The sequence below is a fragment of the Eptatretus burgeri genome, chromosome 1 (genome assembly GCF_056783735.1).
Source record: "Eptatretus burgeri isolate ZD-2024b chromosome 1, Ebu_testis_v1, whole genome shotgun sequence".
NCBI classification, from domain to species: Eukaryota; Metazoa; Chordata; class Myxini; order Myxiniformes; family Myxinidae; genus Eptatretus; species Eptatretus burgeri.
Window position 1 is genome coordinate 83,060,971 of NC_140961.1, and position 15,733 is coordinate 83,076,703.

At 36.5% G+C, this 15,733-nt stretch overlaps 1 long non-coding RNA gene across 5 annotated transcripts in view; it reads right to left on the bottom strand.

The window, feature by feature from the left end:
• Positions 1-1,032: 1,032 nt before the first annotated feature.
• LOC147034861 (uncharacterized) overlaps positions 1,033-15,733 on the bottom strand; it is a 208,592-nt gene continuing 193,891 nt past the window's right edge. For all 5 annotated transcript variants that reach the window (XR_015060580.1, XR_015060584.1, XR_015060589.1 and 2 more), the window contains one exon: positions 1,033-3,390. This is a non-coding gene — a long non-coding RNA (uncharacterized LOC147034861). The remainder of the gene's footprint in view (positions 3,391-15,733) is intronic.

Genomic DNA, 15,733 nt, shown 5'->3' on the forward strand with positions numbered 1-15,733 from the left:
CTATCACGTTGTATGCGCAAAGTTAGGTCTATGATGCATCAATGGTACGGACTCATGTTGGCACAACAGATCAGCGTGATGTTTTACATGTTTATATCATGGTTATTTGCTCTGATATCTCCTTAACTACTCTTGGATGTTTATCCAGTCCCAAGGCTTTAACTTCTTTCGCAAACTCCAAGAAAGACATTAACTAATGTGAAAGACACCGACTAAATAACTAATCCTGGCAGATATGATGCTCAGTTTAGCCTCCATCCAAGGAACGGCACAAACATTGATCAATCTCCCTGCCTGTGATACACTGAGATGAGAGTTTATAGCTGAGTTGAGATATGAACCCAAACAAGACAGCGTAGAGGTGAGTGTGTATACCTCTTGGCCATCATGCCAGCCCTTACCACGTGATAAAAAAAATCTTTTCTTCATTTCTTAAAATACATAGTTTTGTTGAAAAACTGTGGTTAAAGACTAAATTTACGTGACTTTTTCTGAAAATGGATTCTTCATTGTGAGATTAAGTGGGTGTGATTGTGAAGCTTTTGTTCATCATGGTAAAATGTGCACATTTCATTTGTCGCTCATTTTTGTGGTCAATGTTAAAACTTGAGGTGACGAGAGATCTGATGATGACGTCACAGGTTTTTTGCAGTGTATTCATTTTTGCAGGGCTCTGGTACCTCAGAATTTGCACAACATGACTGACGATTATAAAATACTTTCGCAGACTAAACTGCTGCAGACAGTCTTGTTGTGTTGCGTCAGCTAGTGTGTGACAGGCTTCAGCCAGACTCAACAACAAAAATTACATATTATAACAAATGGTTTGCAGGATAGCCTTGGGGTATGCACACTCTCTCTTGCTTTAAATTTCGATCTAACAGTAAATTGTCATCCTGTTGTACTGCAGGTAGGCTGAGGCATCAATGTATGTGCTGTCCCTTGGAAAAGACATGAAACCGGGTGTCACAACCACCATAATTAGTTTGAGGATGCAAAAGATCCTATGGTGTCCTTTGAAAAGATCGCTGTCACCCTGAACAAACTCCAAATTCCTGCCCTGACTGCTGGGAAGGCAATGGAAAACCACCCTGCAGCATAACCCATGCCAATATCCTGCTTCAGCAGCATCAACACTTTGTGAAGGGTATGATACATATATCATCATTATAACAAACATGTTCACTCACAGAGAAAAAAAATTAGGTTTGATTTATTGCAATTTCATTCCCATTAACTTATTTCTGTAATTACTTTTCCATTGGCAAAATTAATTCTCTTTACTTTAGAGTTAAACTTAACCTGAGCTATTGCATGTTATTCCAACTTCAATTGAATTGTAATTAAAGGTAATTCTGTAAAAGATCCTTGTTTGATTTCATTTAAGGATTGAATGAAGATCCAAAACTCAGCAATTCATATTTCAGAGGCTGCACTCTGAAGTGTACTTCAAAAAGAACGAAAAAATGTTTGAATGCATTTCACACTTTAAGATGTTTGCAATGTCCGTTGCAATGGGCTGCTTTGTCGTTGTATTTTCAATATCCAGAAGTTCTTGTGAGTTTTTAGATAATCATTGTTTGAACAGTATAACTAAGAGTGGAGATATCATGCTAACTGGCCTGATCGACGTCCATTATGGCATGGACAACATTCAGCACTCTTTTACAAAGACTCCAAATTTTCTTGGATGCAAATTGTAAGTATTATAAACAATATCCAAGCTATTTGAGATACATTTGTGATGACTGCAAAGCTTCCAATGAATGTTCTCATTTGCAGTTTTACATTTCCTTGTGTTTCAGTTTAAATGAAAATTATTTACGTGAAATGATGGGAATGGTATTTTCAATTACCGAGATAAACAAAAACTCATTATTAATGCCCAACATCACTCTTGGTTATGTTATCTATGACACTTGTTATGCTATCTCAAAGGTTATTGAAGCAGGATTAACAATTGTGGGTTCAAGAGTAAAATCAATAAGGAATACCAATTGTTCTTCGACTGCTGGTATTGGTCCATTTTCTTCCAGACTTTCTCTTAATTTGAATAACATGTTGGGACTCTTCGATATTCCACAGGTGACAACAACAATGGTACTGCTGAATTTGTTCTTGTTTTACCTTTTACTATCGAATGTGTTAAGATGATAATCAGGCATAAATCTCAACAAAGCAAGATGTGGACACTTTCTGCCAAATATCAAGTGCAAAGTAACGACATGTTTGATTTTTTTTCTTCATGAAAATAACTCTTTTATATGCCCCTTGTAAAGCAGTTAATGTCAAAAGATGATGCAACTTAGGCCCTGTTTATTCGATGACAAACCAACGTTGGCCTCGATCTGCATGTTTTTTTTAACATGCTAAATTGATGCATTCATTTTGCTTAGAAATCGGATTCCCATAAATTCATTCAACGAAGGTAACCATAATTTTGGAGATATGTGGTTGATGAATACTGTGGAACATTAAAATGTATTCAGAAAGTTAGGGAACAGAACTTTTTTGGGTAATGATGCTGAGACTTTAGTTAAGCAGTTGTAGAGCGATAACAGTTGATGATGATTATTCATTTCTCACAATCCCCTACCCAACAATGTTGGATCCTATTTTCTGTATTATTTTCCCCTGTTTGGTTAAAGCACAGATATAGAAATTCATATTCAGATATATGTATATGTTTTGAGACATGTTTTAACAGTTCATACAGTGCACTTCCAAAAAATATCGAAATTTCATGATGAGCAATATGGTAAATTGTCAATAGCAAACAAGATACTGATTTTGGTAAACATACACACACACACACACACACACACACAACACACACACACACACCTTTTCAGGTGGGGATAAATAATAACGTTATCAACAATATTGTGAAGGAGCTTGAAATTGACCTGAACATTTTTGTATTTATAAAGCACAACAAGGTATATTAATTTCAATGATAAGTCAGAACATCAGGAGTGATGAAAAAGAACCAAGTGGAGAAATTGAAAAAGAGCATAAAATAACACGAGAAAAAAACAGAAAGTTTGAGGCCATCTGGAGTTCAGTGACAAATCCTTTAAATAGTCCTTGCAGCAAAATATGATACAGAACAGGAAATAATCCAAAGCTTAAAACAACATAACTTGGTCCTCAAAACATACTCCGAATATAAAAACAAGCTACTGTAGATACTTTTAGCTTCTGAGTTTCTCTATCCTTGACATCCATTTAAGGAAACGATAGACAACTCAAAAGATATGCAAAAATTTTATACCAATTTGCAGTGCACATACAAGACTTTTCAACAATGAAAAGTAAATTACAAGCTTGGTTTTACGAGTATGTCCAAAGATCAAGATCTAGTTGAATCACCCTCGTACTGAGTCATACCTGGAAAACATCATGGAGAGTGGGGGGAGGAGTTGGGGGGAGGAGGTGGGGGAGGAGGTGCGGGAGGAGGTGGGGGGAGGAGGTGGGGTTACCATAGCTGGAATGTGTTGAGATAGCATGGTTGTGTGCTAAAGTAGGTTAGATTCATGCTTATACTAGAGACACACAAGGGATAAGTTGTATGTAAATGTGCATTGGAGAAGCAGTAAATGACCATCATAGTTGTCATGCAACATCTCTCTTCAGGTGAGGCTAGATGAAGTGCTGAAGGTGAGTGAACAAGTCGTGAGAATTTTTAAAAGCGATTCTTCACTATTGAGATGCAATCCAAACACGATACATAGCAAGATATCTCAAAAACTTATGCACCAATTCAGACAAAACTTGCTGGACCGGTTGAGTGTGTGACAAGAACAAATTGATGAGATTTTTGTGAAGATCCAGATCCAGATAAGGATCCAATAATTACCCCTCCACTAAACGTGGATGGAAGTTAAGTTTTCACCGCTGTCTGTCAGTTTGTCTGCCTGTACAAAGGGTATCTCAAAAAGTTGAAGACGGATTGGGACGAAATTTGGGAAAGAGGTTTGGTGTGTGACAAAGATGAAATGATTCGATTTTGGTGACGATCCGAATCTGGATACAATAATTTTTTAAGTGATTTTTCACCATTGAGAGATAGGGCTGAAACGATATATAACACGGTATCTCAAAAACTTACAGACAGATTTGGAAGAAATGTGGAGGACAGGGTGGGTGTGTGACAAAGACAAGGTGATTAGATATGGGATAAGGTCGAGATGCAGATCTGGCCTGTCAGTGGGATAGTAAACATAAGCTGTTCAGCCTGGCATTGGAATGCGCTCTGCCAAGTGCCATTCTAGTTACCTCCACCGCCGAAGGTGGACGGAGGTTATGGTTTTAGCCATCTGTCTGTTTGTCTGTCTGTGAATAGGATATCTCAAAAAGTTGTCGACAGATTCAGAAGAAATTTGAGAGAGAGGTTGGGTGTGTGACAAGGACTAATTGATTCCATTTTGGTGAAGTTCTGAATTCGAGAATATTTCAAGTGATTATTCACCATTGAAAAATTGGGCTAAAAACAATATATAGCACAATATCTGAAAAGGTTACAGATGGATTCCATAAAAACTTTGTGGACAGGTTGGGAATGCCATTTGGAAGAATTCATTCTATTTTGGTGAAGATCCAAAACCGTATCTGGATACAAGAAAATTTTAATTTTTAAAGTGATTCTTCACCATTGAGAGATAGGGCCAAAAACGATAAATAGCATATCTCAAAAAGTTATGGATAGTTATGACAAAACTAGTTATGACAAAACTAGCTGGTTGAGTTGGTGAGATGACATGAACAAGCCAATTAGGTTTTTGTTAAGGTTTACATCCTGATCCAGTCTATCAGTGGGAAAGAAAACGTAAACTGTTCAGCCTGGCAGTGGTATGCACTCTCCCAAGTGCCTTTCCAGTTTTAAATGTCGTTGTTGAGCAACTGCTGTAATTTTGACAAGACTTGAAGAGACCATAATGAAACATTCCAAGTTTGGTTTTCATGCTTCGGACATAAAGTAACACGTGAAGTATGGTTTAATTTGAGCTTAAATAACTACTGAGAGACATCAACATCAATGACTACAAATTTCATGAACCTCATGAGAAAGCCAATTTTGCAGCAATTGACCTTTCTCAAAGGTCCCAATAGGGAATTAAGAAACATAGACCAATAGAGTTATTTCAATGTTAGCAAATCTTTTTTCCATCGAAGGGGACATCAATAAACACAATTATGCACATCAAGTTGGTTATTTGGGCGAGGTTGCATGGTAGGCCCCTTAATTGGCCCACGGTCTATTATACGTGGATGAGCCACATGCAACTGTAACAGGACATTCTCCTTCTCATGCAGTGGAATTATGATGCCTGTTCTCCAAAGCAAAAAACCATGTTGACAATTATTCCATCCTAGCATGTGTGATAGCTCTGGAACCCATGTCTGAACTTGCCTGAATGCCAGCCTCCAATAGTGCTGCAGCAGACCCCACAAAAAATGAGGGGTACCCAACCCGAGGTAAAACATTTGTCCTCATCGATTAAACAAAGCCAATGGTCTCAGGATATTGAATATTCATGAAGACATTGCCGGAAACCTATGCAAACTGAGAAATTTGCATTTCCATAACAACCAATATAACAACAACCATGCCAGTGATGTTAATGAACCCAGCACTCCCCCCTTTGATGTAGAAGCTTGAAACTTAGCATAATGTTACACAATACATTGTGGCACAAATTTCTGAAGTGGTGATGTGGTGCCCTCGTTGTTTGCCATCACAACAACATATAAATATAACGAAATACCCGAGCAACCGCAAACGTAATGCCTGTGAAACTTGTTTTGTTGTCCTCTTATCTTGATAATTTATCAAAAAATGCTAAATATGACTGTCTCAAACAACAATATATATATATATATATATATATATATATATATATATATATATATATATATACATATATATATATATATATATATATATATACATATACATATATATATATATATATATATACATATATGTATATATATATATATACATATATGTATATATATATATATATATACATATATGTATATATATATATATACATATATGTATATATATACATATATGTATATATATAAATACATATATATATATATATATATATATATATATATATATATATATATATATATATATATATATATATATATATGTATATATATATACATATATATATATATATATATATATAAATATATATATATTGTTATGAATTCTGGCCCGCCTGGCGTGCGATCGGCCGCGTACCTCTAAAGGCAACCGCGTCCCCCACCGGACGGACAATTCAGTCGTGACCCTCCTGGAACTACCACCAGGAGCCAGTCACGGGTGGGGGTTTAACCTCACCACAACCCAGTCCGCATTCTACCCACGCAAAATAGGGTGAGTCGCCGAATGTCGATATACCTAAATACCCGCGCGGGTAACCCACCGAGGGGTTGCACCACGCCGCAGGTCGGCTTAGGACACAAACCGCTTAAGCGGTTCGTTCCGTGCTACAGGGATAACCGAGCGGTGTTATTGCCGACCTCGACGGTTCAGATTATTTATCGGGTGTTTAAAACCCACTACTCATTCCACGATGCAAGATGGCATTTCAATGGGGTGAAAGGAGGACGCGACGAACAGGATACATTGCACACAAGGACATTTATTCCAGCAACACGTATACAGTCATGCAATATACAAGCGAGAAATAGAAGGCCAAGCAATACCACCGACTTCGATTATTATCTCCAGTCACTTACACAGTCGTTACATAACAGAACACGGCACCACAGCATGCATACGAAAACAACAGGAAAACCCTCCCCATATGCAGGGAGGTAGACGGGATTCGTAAACCTTTATGGTTATGAGCCGTGGATGACCGAAAAGGCCCGCGAGACCATGCTGGTTACCTGCCTCCTCGAGGTGTGACGGTGGGCAGGTCGCGACACCTTGTTCTCACGGCAGCTAGCGTAGCCGCGCCTGCTCTCGGGCCTTTGCGATCATGTGGTCGGTAAGTTCTCTCCGGCATCCCTCGCCAGACGCGCAGATTCGCACCACACAGCCGGCAGGGCTGCGCCTTCCGTCTACATCTCTGAGGCGTCGCCCGGACTCGCTACCGGCCCGCGCCTTCACCGACAGGTCGCCCAACGCCAAGACGAGAGAGCCCGACCTCGACCACCAAGAGAGAGCTCAAAGATGAAGCGAGAGGATGACATCCACCAAGAGAGCGAGTAGAATCCAACACGACCCCGACAGAGAGAGAGAGACGAGCACTCTACCCCGACCACCAAGAGAGAGCTCGAAGATGAAGCGAGAGGATGACGTCCACCAAGAGAGCGAGTAGAATCCAACATGACCCCGACAGAGAGAGTGAGCCTAACGCACGGTCCGCCTTATATAGCGCGGGGCTCTGCCCTTCTCTCCTCCCCGTTTTCGGCTCCACTTTCCTTCGAGAAGGTTCCCGAAGAGGGGCGTTCCCTCACCCCGACTGCCTCATGCTGTGCATCCACCAATCGGCGGCGAGCTGCCCTCCCCCTTTCCTTCACACCAATCGTGGGGAAAACAGGCGGGAAAACTCCACAGAGCTTTTGTTCTGCCAATCCTTCTCGGACGGTTTCCGTGGTGCAGAAACCGTCTTACCGTGGTCCGCGGAGGATGGCGTTCGTAAGCGGGCATAGTGGCAAAGATGGTGGTGATTGTTTTGGGGGTGGTGTGAGTGTGGTGGGTGTTGTGGCGTAGTTGGTGGCAGTTGTTGTTTGCGTGGAGGTTTGTTGCAATGGTGGCTCAAAATAACGATAGATAAAGAAAAACGGCGATCTCAAAGGGTCGCAGCCCAGTGAAGACGAATAATTTCCTTTAAACAATGGTGGGGATCTATCTGCACATAAACTTAGCATAATAACTGATCTCAGGACCCTTTATGGTGTATTGCGAATTCCCACAGCCGTAAATATATATATATATATATATATATATATATATATATATATATATATATATATATATATATATATATATATATATATATATGCACGAGTTACATTGGAAACCACTGCAACAGAGTACCACACATAACAATTCCCCATGAAGATGGCACCATGACAACTTGTACCAAATCAGACTTCCAGCAAAATCTTGAAGAAACGGTTCCAGACGCCAGATTGAGCCAGTTGGAAGTCAATGTGGATGCCATTATCTTTGATGGCCATGCTGTGATTCAGGCTTTGGCTACTCCATCCACATCACTACAAGTCATCTTCCAGGATATGGCTAAGGGTTTTCTCTCTCATATCATGAGCTAAACCAAAGCCATCCGCACTGCATTGGTCTCCCAGGTGCGTGTTGCATTTGACAGATACCTACAGGATGGCAAAATAAGGTCAGATATACAAAGTAAGAGATTAAGCGAAGGTGCCACCTAACTGGAAACATTTTCTGAATGTGGCTGATGACAAGTCAAATCTTGCAAGATACGACACAGACGACCTCATGGAAAATAGGGAAGACCTTGCTGAAAACCAACACTTGGTTGTTAGTGGTGGAAAAAAAGAGGAAGGGATGGTTATCACATGCACCTCTGTATCAGATTGCACAAACTTGCATTCCAAGCAAGAGGAAACTGACACAAGGCTCATCGTGCATGCCAACACAGCAGTAGAGGCAAGTGCAGATGTCATTGTGGTTTATAGCCCAGACACTCACGTCCCTGTCCTGCTCCTATATCACCAGCCATCCATCAAAACTGAAAAGATATACTTCATTGCTGGAAGGCAAGGAAAGTACAACTCACACGGTTCATCCCCAGCCAAATAATCTTCAACAGCCTCACTTGAGTTCAGCATGATCTGCTGTTGCCAATGTATGGTCTTACGGGCTGTGACACTGTAAGTGCTTTCATTGGGAATGGGAAGAAGAAAGCCTTCAGGATAATGATGAATGGTGGAGATAAATTCAAGCCCACGGCAAACCTGGGAGATATATTACCCATGGACAGAGGTCAGCAAGCAGCAGCCACACACTTCACCTGCTGCCTGTATGGAGACAGCAAATGTGAATCTCTGAATGATCTCAGATGTGAAAAGGCTGACAAAGTAATTGCTGCCAAGAATTCCCACGAACAGGAGACAGCTTTGTACTTCATTTGCTAAGTTGGTCATACCAGGTGTACATTGCAAATCGCAGGGCCAATAGTGTTGACCGGGCAAGTCTATACCTTGCAAATTGTTGATTCTCGATATTAAATAATTTAACTAATAAAAGGCAGAGCTTATAATTTGAGCTTTTACTTTGGGCTAAAGTTTATTATTGCGCTGAAAACCAGATGTAAACGTGCATTCACACTTTTATTTTTTCTTCTACTTTTCATCCTAACTTTTCAAGATCTACACACATGCACACCCCCTTCCCACACCCCCAAAATGCACAGTGGTCGGTCTATAGACAAGCTTGGCAGGGGTCTCCTCATTCTTACTCCCTATTTATCTTTCCTTCCCTCTTCCTCGTACTTTGTAGCCACTGCTTACACAATAAATTTGGTTGGGGAAGTTGTCACACGAGGATCAAGTCAACCTGAAAACAACGGTTCAGAGAGCATTTGTTCGAGTACAATTGATGACATTGTTTACATGGAGACCGCCATGTTGTTAAGTGAATCCGAGCACTCCCTTCTGTTGCAGTGCTTGTTTCAGCATTTTCAATCAAGCAATCCACTTGACAAGCGATAGCAAGCTGCTTGCTGACAGAACACACCTGGTGTTGGATTAGTGCATGCATGATGGGCCGAATTGCCTCCTCCTAAGTCAAATTTCGTTGTTACATAGATATAAATCTAAACATTTATCAAATTATGCATTAATTACTTCCAGCATTGATCATTTATCAAGTTGGTCTCAATGTATAAACATCAGAGGCCTTTTCATGGAAAATTCTGATGAGGTTGTGGTCCGGAGTGATGATGCCTGTAGTCCAGATATAGAATTCGGTCCGCCTTTTAAGGACGCTTGGCACTCTAATTATACATTCATCTCCGATGAACAATGATTAAATAAACTTTCTTTTCCTAAAAATGTCACTATGGACTAGCAAAGAGTCTCCTTTCGAAGAAAACTTGAAGCAACACAGTGAAACACTGCAGTGATATTGTCTATCCGTTTCCAGTGCTCATGCACAAGTGATACATTTTCTGTGCATGTGTGCCATGCAATCCGTGCTTAATCCAAATAATGAAATCCAGCACATGTAAAAGCTGACACCAGTAGGGTGAATATACTGATTCTGGCTCACTTTTCCCCATGTAAATGAATGGGGGATTTTCAGCGACATATTTTTTTTTCCCCTAAAAATAAACCCCCTTTTTATCCCAAGGTATATTTATTTGTCTGCCCTTTTAACCTAGGGGCAATCTTTTCAAATAACCAATGCAATAAGATAAAGATTTGTTCAAGTAGTAAAGTAGTAATGTGATTTGTTGAAGGTGATTCTAAAGAAATATCTGAAACATGTAAGCCGAGGGGCACTCTTTTTCAAATAACCAATGCATATTGTTTCGCTCACTCATTGAACCAATAAAGATTTCTTCGTTCTCAAATTCCTTCAATAGTTTAATCTTCTTTGCACAATAATCCCCATCTAAAATATTTAAAAATAAAAGATTTTAATCTTTATATTTTTTAAGATACCCCTTTTATGCCATTATGAAATGAAACTTCTCTTAATGCTCTTGTTTGATCACCTTGTGAGCCACATATCATTTTGAGATTATAGTAAATTGTTTTTCCATTGTTCAATTGATAACCATCAAAGTTTTCAGTCCATTCAAGGATATTTATTTTTTTTCTTTACATCCTCCAACTTACTAGTTTTTCAATTGATTCGCTTATTTGTTTTATTTGCCTTTGTTTTAGTTATTTTTTCAATAAGGCTTATTTGATATTTTTCACATTCATTATGTTTTCCATTTATATACCAAGACTGAGATTTTCTCCACTCTTTAGTTTGATTAATACTTGGTTTGACCATTTATATATTTTGAAAAAATGTGGCGGTAGCCCTTAAAAATCCCAACCCATCTTCCCATCGTTAAAACACAATCTATTCTATACACTCTATCATACAATATCCATGTGGAACACAATCTATTCCATTATCTAAAATAAATATCTAATCATCAAACGCTCCTAATGCCTTTTTATTTACTTCTTCACTACATATCTTATGTTTATAACTTCTTATTGTATTCATTTTCCTATATTCTTCTTTCTTATTCATCAAACAATTATAATAATTTATAAAAGTTATTGATTTCTTTATTACATTTTTTTATTCCCTTTAACGTCTTATCAATCTCATCACCATACTTAACAGCATATGCCTTTGCTCTCAATCCAATAAACTCACTCATTACTTTTCCACCCAACTCATCCTTAAACTTACCAATAACCTTTTCATTCTTTTTTGAAAATAACTAACTCTTCTTTCTAAAATTACTTGTATCAAACACTCCAAACTTTTTTTGAATAAGATCAAATACTTCCAAGATGTTGCAAATCTAATGTTTTGCCTGTTTCTAACATTCTCCATTGTCTTTCCAAAGACAGCATGATTCATCAATTTATAGAATTCCTCTTCAAATTTTTCTTTTGTATTTGTTCTCATATCTGTATTGAATTTAATATACTTATTCATCCAAGGACTTTGTTTAAATTTTAAAACTCTATGAATTGTAGCTACTCTCAATCCTTCTCTCAAAAACTGTTTCAAGCTTCTCTGATGCAAAACATATCCCGCTTTATCATAGAATGTTGTTAATAACTTTTCTTTTGATTTACCAATAATATTAAAACTTTTACGATAATCACTTCACCATTCTTTCTTTGGGGTTTCTTTCTCACATGCAAAAGGAAGGTCTTTATGCTTATGATGAAGATCACTCGGGTACCTCAAATCAACTTCAAAATAATAATCGTCTTCTTCCTCATTCAATTTCTCTTGAGAAGAAATAACAATATTCATCAAAGCCTTTTCATAATCCTTTTCTTCCACCCACTCTAATTTACCATAAGGCAGAGATTGAGACATTGCCCATCCATACAAATTATAAGCATCAAAACACATAAAATAATTACTATCTTTTTCACAATCATAATTTAGAAGATATTTATTATTTGCTTTCGCATATCTTTTTGAACATACTTGTGATATTCCACCTCTCTTAGACTTCTCAATCATCAAAAGCATATCTACATCACTGATTAAATCGATATCTTTTTTGTCATTTTCAACAATGCACTCCAAGCTAAACCAGGAGCTGTGAAATAGTGGGCAGGATCTAATCCACAACAATTTTTTTTTTTTATGACAGAGTGATCTAAAAGCTTCAAATACATCAGCTGACAATAAAACATCTGTTTTTAGATACAAATCATGATATTCTCCAAGGTTCTTTATATTAAATATTTTCCAATTTTTTTGGGCGTGTTTATATTCCTTATCACTTATCTCTTTTTCATAAAGGTTATTATATAAACTTTCTTTTGAAGGAAGTCGTGTTTCTTTAAATGTCAGAAATGAAACCATATAATCATAAGGATAAATTCCCTGACTTGTAAGAATTTTCTCTTTACTTTGAATTTTATTCCTTGTTTTAATTTCCTCTCCAGTTAGAATTCCCTCTTCAAACATAATTTCATCTTTAATCAGAATTTCCTCTTTAGTTAGAATTTCATTCATTGTTCGAATTTTCTTTATCATTAGAATTTCATCTTCAGTTAGAATTTCTTCATTAATTAGAATTTCCTCTTTACTTTGAATTCCCTCTTTAATCTGAATTTCCTCTTTAGTTGGAATTTCCTCTTTTGGAAAGAATGAATTAAGATTTGGAAAAGACCCCGTGGAGCTGAGATTTGATGTTCGGTCAGCTCGTGGTGTTCCTATAAAGTTGTAAAAATCTAGAAACCCAACACGAGTTAAAGGTTTTGTGAATATCATTTTTGTAAATGAAATATACTTTTGATTTGCGTTTGTTATGGCAGAAATATTCCCTGGTGTTTTTGAAAGTTCAGTTATAAAGAGATGTGTATCATAGTTGGCACTGTTGTGAAGAAAGACTGGAATAAAAGAAGGAAATTTATAATTAAGATTAAAACAGGAATGAGCGGGACCTCTATATTTACCAGTAAGATGACAATGATCCCTAACTTTAGACTCCTCAATTTCCTTCTCACAAATATGACAGATATTGTTCTTTCTAAATTCTAATTTTTCTTCTTCGGTTAATTTCATCGGTTCATTTGTTTCTTTCATCAAATTAGTCTTTTACAATCCTTTTCTAATCGTTTTACAAACTCTTGTGAAGCTTTTTTCCACTATAATGTTCAAGTTTATTATACTTTTCTCCAACAGATGATTTGAAATAATAACAGAAACCACAAGGAATATGTTTTTGATATTTATTTGTATATGATTCTTTTGGATGAGGAGAAGCAGTATTTATCTTTTTTAGGATACATTCAAAATCAGCGTATATCACAAATGGGTGCATGATAGACTTATTATAATCTTCAAAAGAAATCTTTTTACCAGCTTTAGACATTGTAATTACAGCTGATTTATGATTACTATAATATTTTGAATGTTGTTCTAATCGTTCTTTTGTATGAAATGAAATAAGACATGTCCAAGGTATTCTCAGATTTCATATATTGCTTTACTCTTTCTGAATTACAATTTGGTGGAGGGAAGTGAGCAAGAACAGACCAGAGAAAACATTTATTATCATTGTTCTTAATATTAACAACTGCCTTCTTTAGTTTTATTTCTTTTGGTAATTCAATATAAGAAGATGCTTTAAGAGGGTTTGATTTTAGAATGTGTATATCTGAAAAGATGATTTTTAAAATATTAAATCCACTTCCTAACACTGTATTATCAACATCCTCCTCTTGTCTTCATCGTTCTTCCTAAACTCCACGATTCAAAAAATCTTAAAATGATGTTATAAAATGAAGATCTGTTCTCATATAAGGAGTTTGTTCTTCATCTTGTCTTTTCATATTCATTTTCACTCCCATATAAAACTTTAAAGTTTTCATTTCTTTTAATGTCTTTTTAATAACTTTTTCAACATCAGGTTTCACTATTTCAATTGATTCAGCTATTGATGATGGACCGGGTTCTCCAAATTGAAAAATCCTTATGTTTATATGCCCTTTAAATGCCCCATCAGTGTTTTCAATATAATAGTCTCCCTTTACTTTAAACTCATTTTTCTTCTGTTTTTGTGATTGAAGGTGATTCTTATAACTACTCATCAAAACATTCAATGAGCAGATATCACAATGTTTTCTTTCCAACTAAAGAGGAGATAATTTAATGAAATAGATTAAATGTGTGTTTGTTGGTTCGAAGGTGTTTTTTATAATGTTTATATTCGTGATTACAAACATCGCAGTACGTTGTATTCACCATATTTATAGAAGAAAACTTTGCTTAAACTAAAAAAAAAATTGATAAAAATTTTGTTTAATTTATAGGTGAATCTGTGCCGAAAACAATTTTATCCTCAAACTTTTTTCACTTAATAAATACAATGTTTCAAGACACAAAGGACAAGTTTCAATCAATATCTTCATTTGTAAAAGATACTGAGAAATATGTCAAGGATATAAAATTGAACAAAGATAAATATAATAACTATTGGATAAAAACAATTATGGTAAATAATATGAGTTCTTCAATTTCCTTCATTGGAAGGGCTTTTAGTATACCTAGAAGAACATCAATTAAAGTATCTCTAACAAAAGTTTCTCCTCTCCTTCTGGTAATATATGAAAATTAGAAAAAGCAATGAAACAAGAAAGAGAATCAAAAAATAAAAACCTTATGGATGAAGCTTAAGAAAGAAAATATAAGACCATCTGTAATATTCAAGGAGAAATATGTATTTTTTTCAACAACCCTAAAGATGTAAATCCTGATGAAATAAAGGATGTTAATATATCAGGTGAAATGGCATTTCGTTCGATGGTCGTTAAGGATCATTTTAAAATTACCTTTCATATAAAAAATGTTGTAGTTGATTCTGGTAATGAAAAAAAGTAGAAAGATATCGATGGTAATATTATTAAATATGAGTCAATATGCAACTGAAAGTAAAGATGAATTTTAGTTTAAGTAAAGTTTTACTTTATAAATATGCTCGACTTCCCTGATTCTCCATATAACAAATTTGAGAATTGTCCTGCGTGTGATAGAGTGGGATTAAACACAGAGTCAAAAGCCTAAAAACAATGTATAATCTGTGATTATCTTCGAAGTAATGAGAATAAAAAATATAAAAAGGAAAATAATTTCACCAAAAGATTTAGATTTACACCAAAAATGAATTACTTTACAAGATTGATTAGAGAAATGAATGTAAAGTATGAGGGTGATAACACACCTTTCCTTACAAGGGAAGAAACTGAACATATTAGAGAAATGTTCAAAGGATTGTTGTTATATATTATTCATGGATGTGATTTTCAGGGAAATATCAACACAAGATATTGTAGAAATAAAATAATGGATTATCTTGAAATTAGCCTGGTGTTGCCTTAGTGGTTAGGGTGGCGGCTTGGGATCCCAGTGTCCCGAGTTCGAATCCCGCTCAGCTGCTGAATTAACACCAGGGGGTTGACTCAGCCTGTCATCCTTCTGAGGTCGGCGAAATGAGTACCAGTATACTGGTCC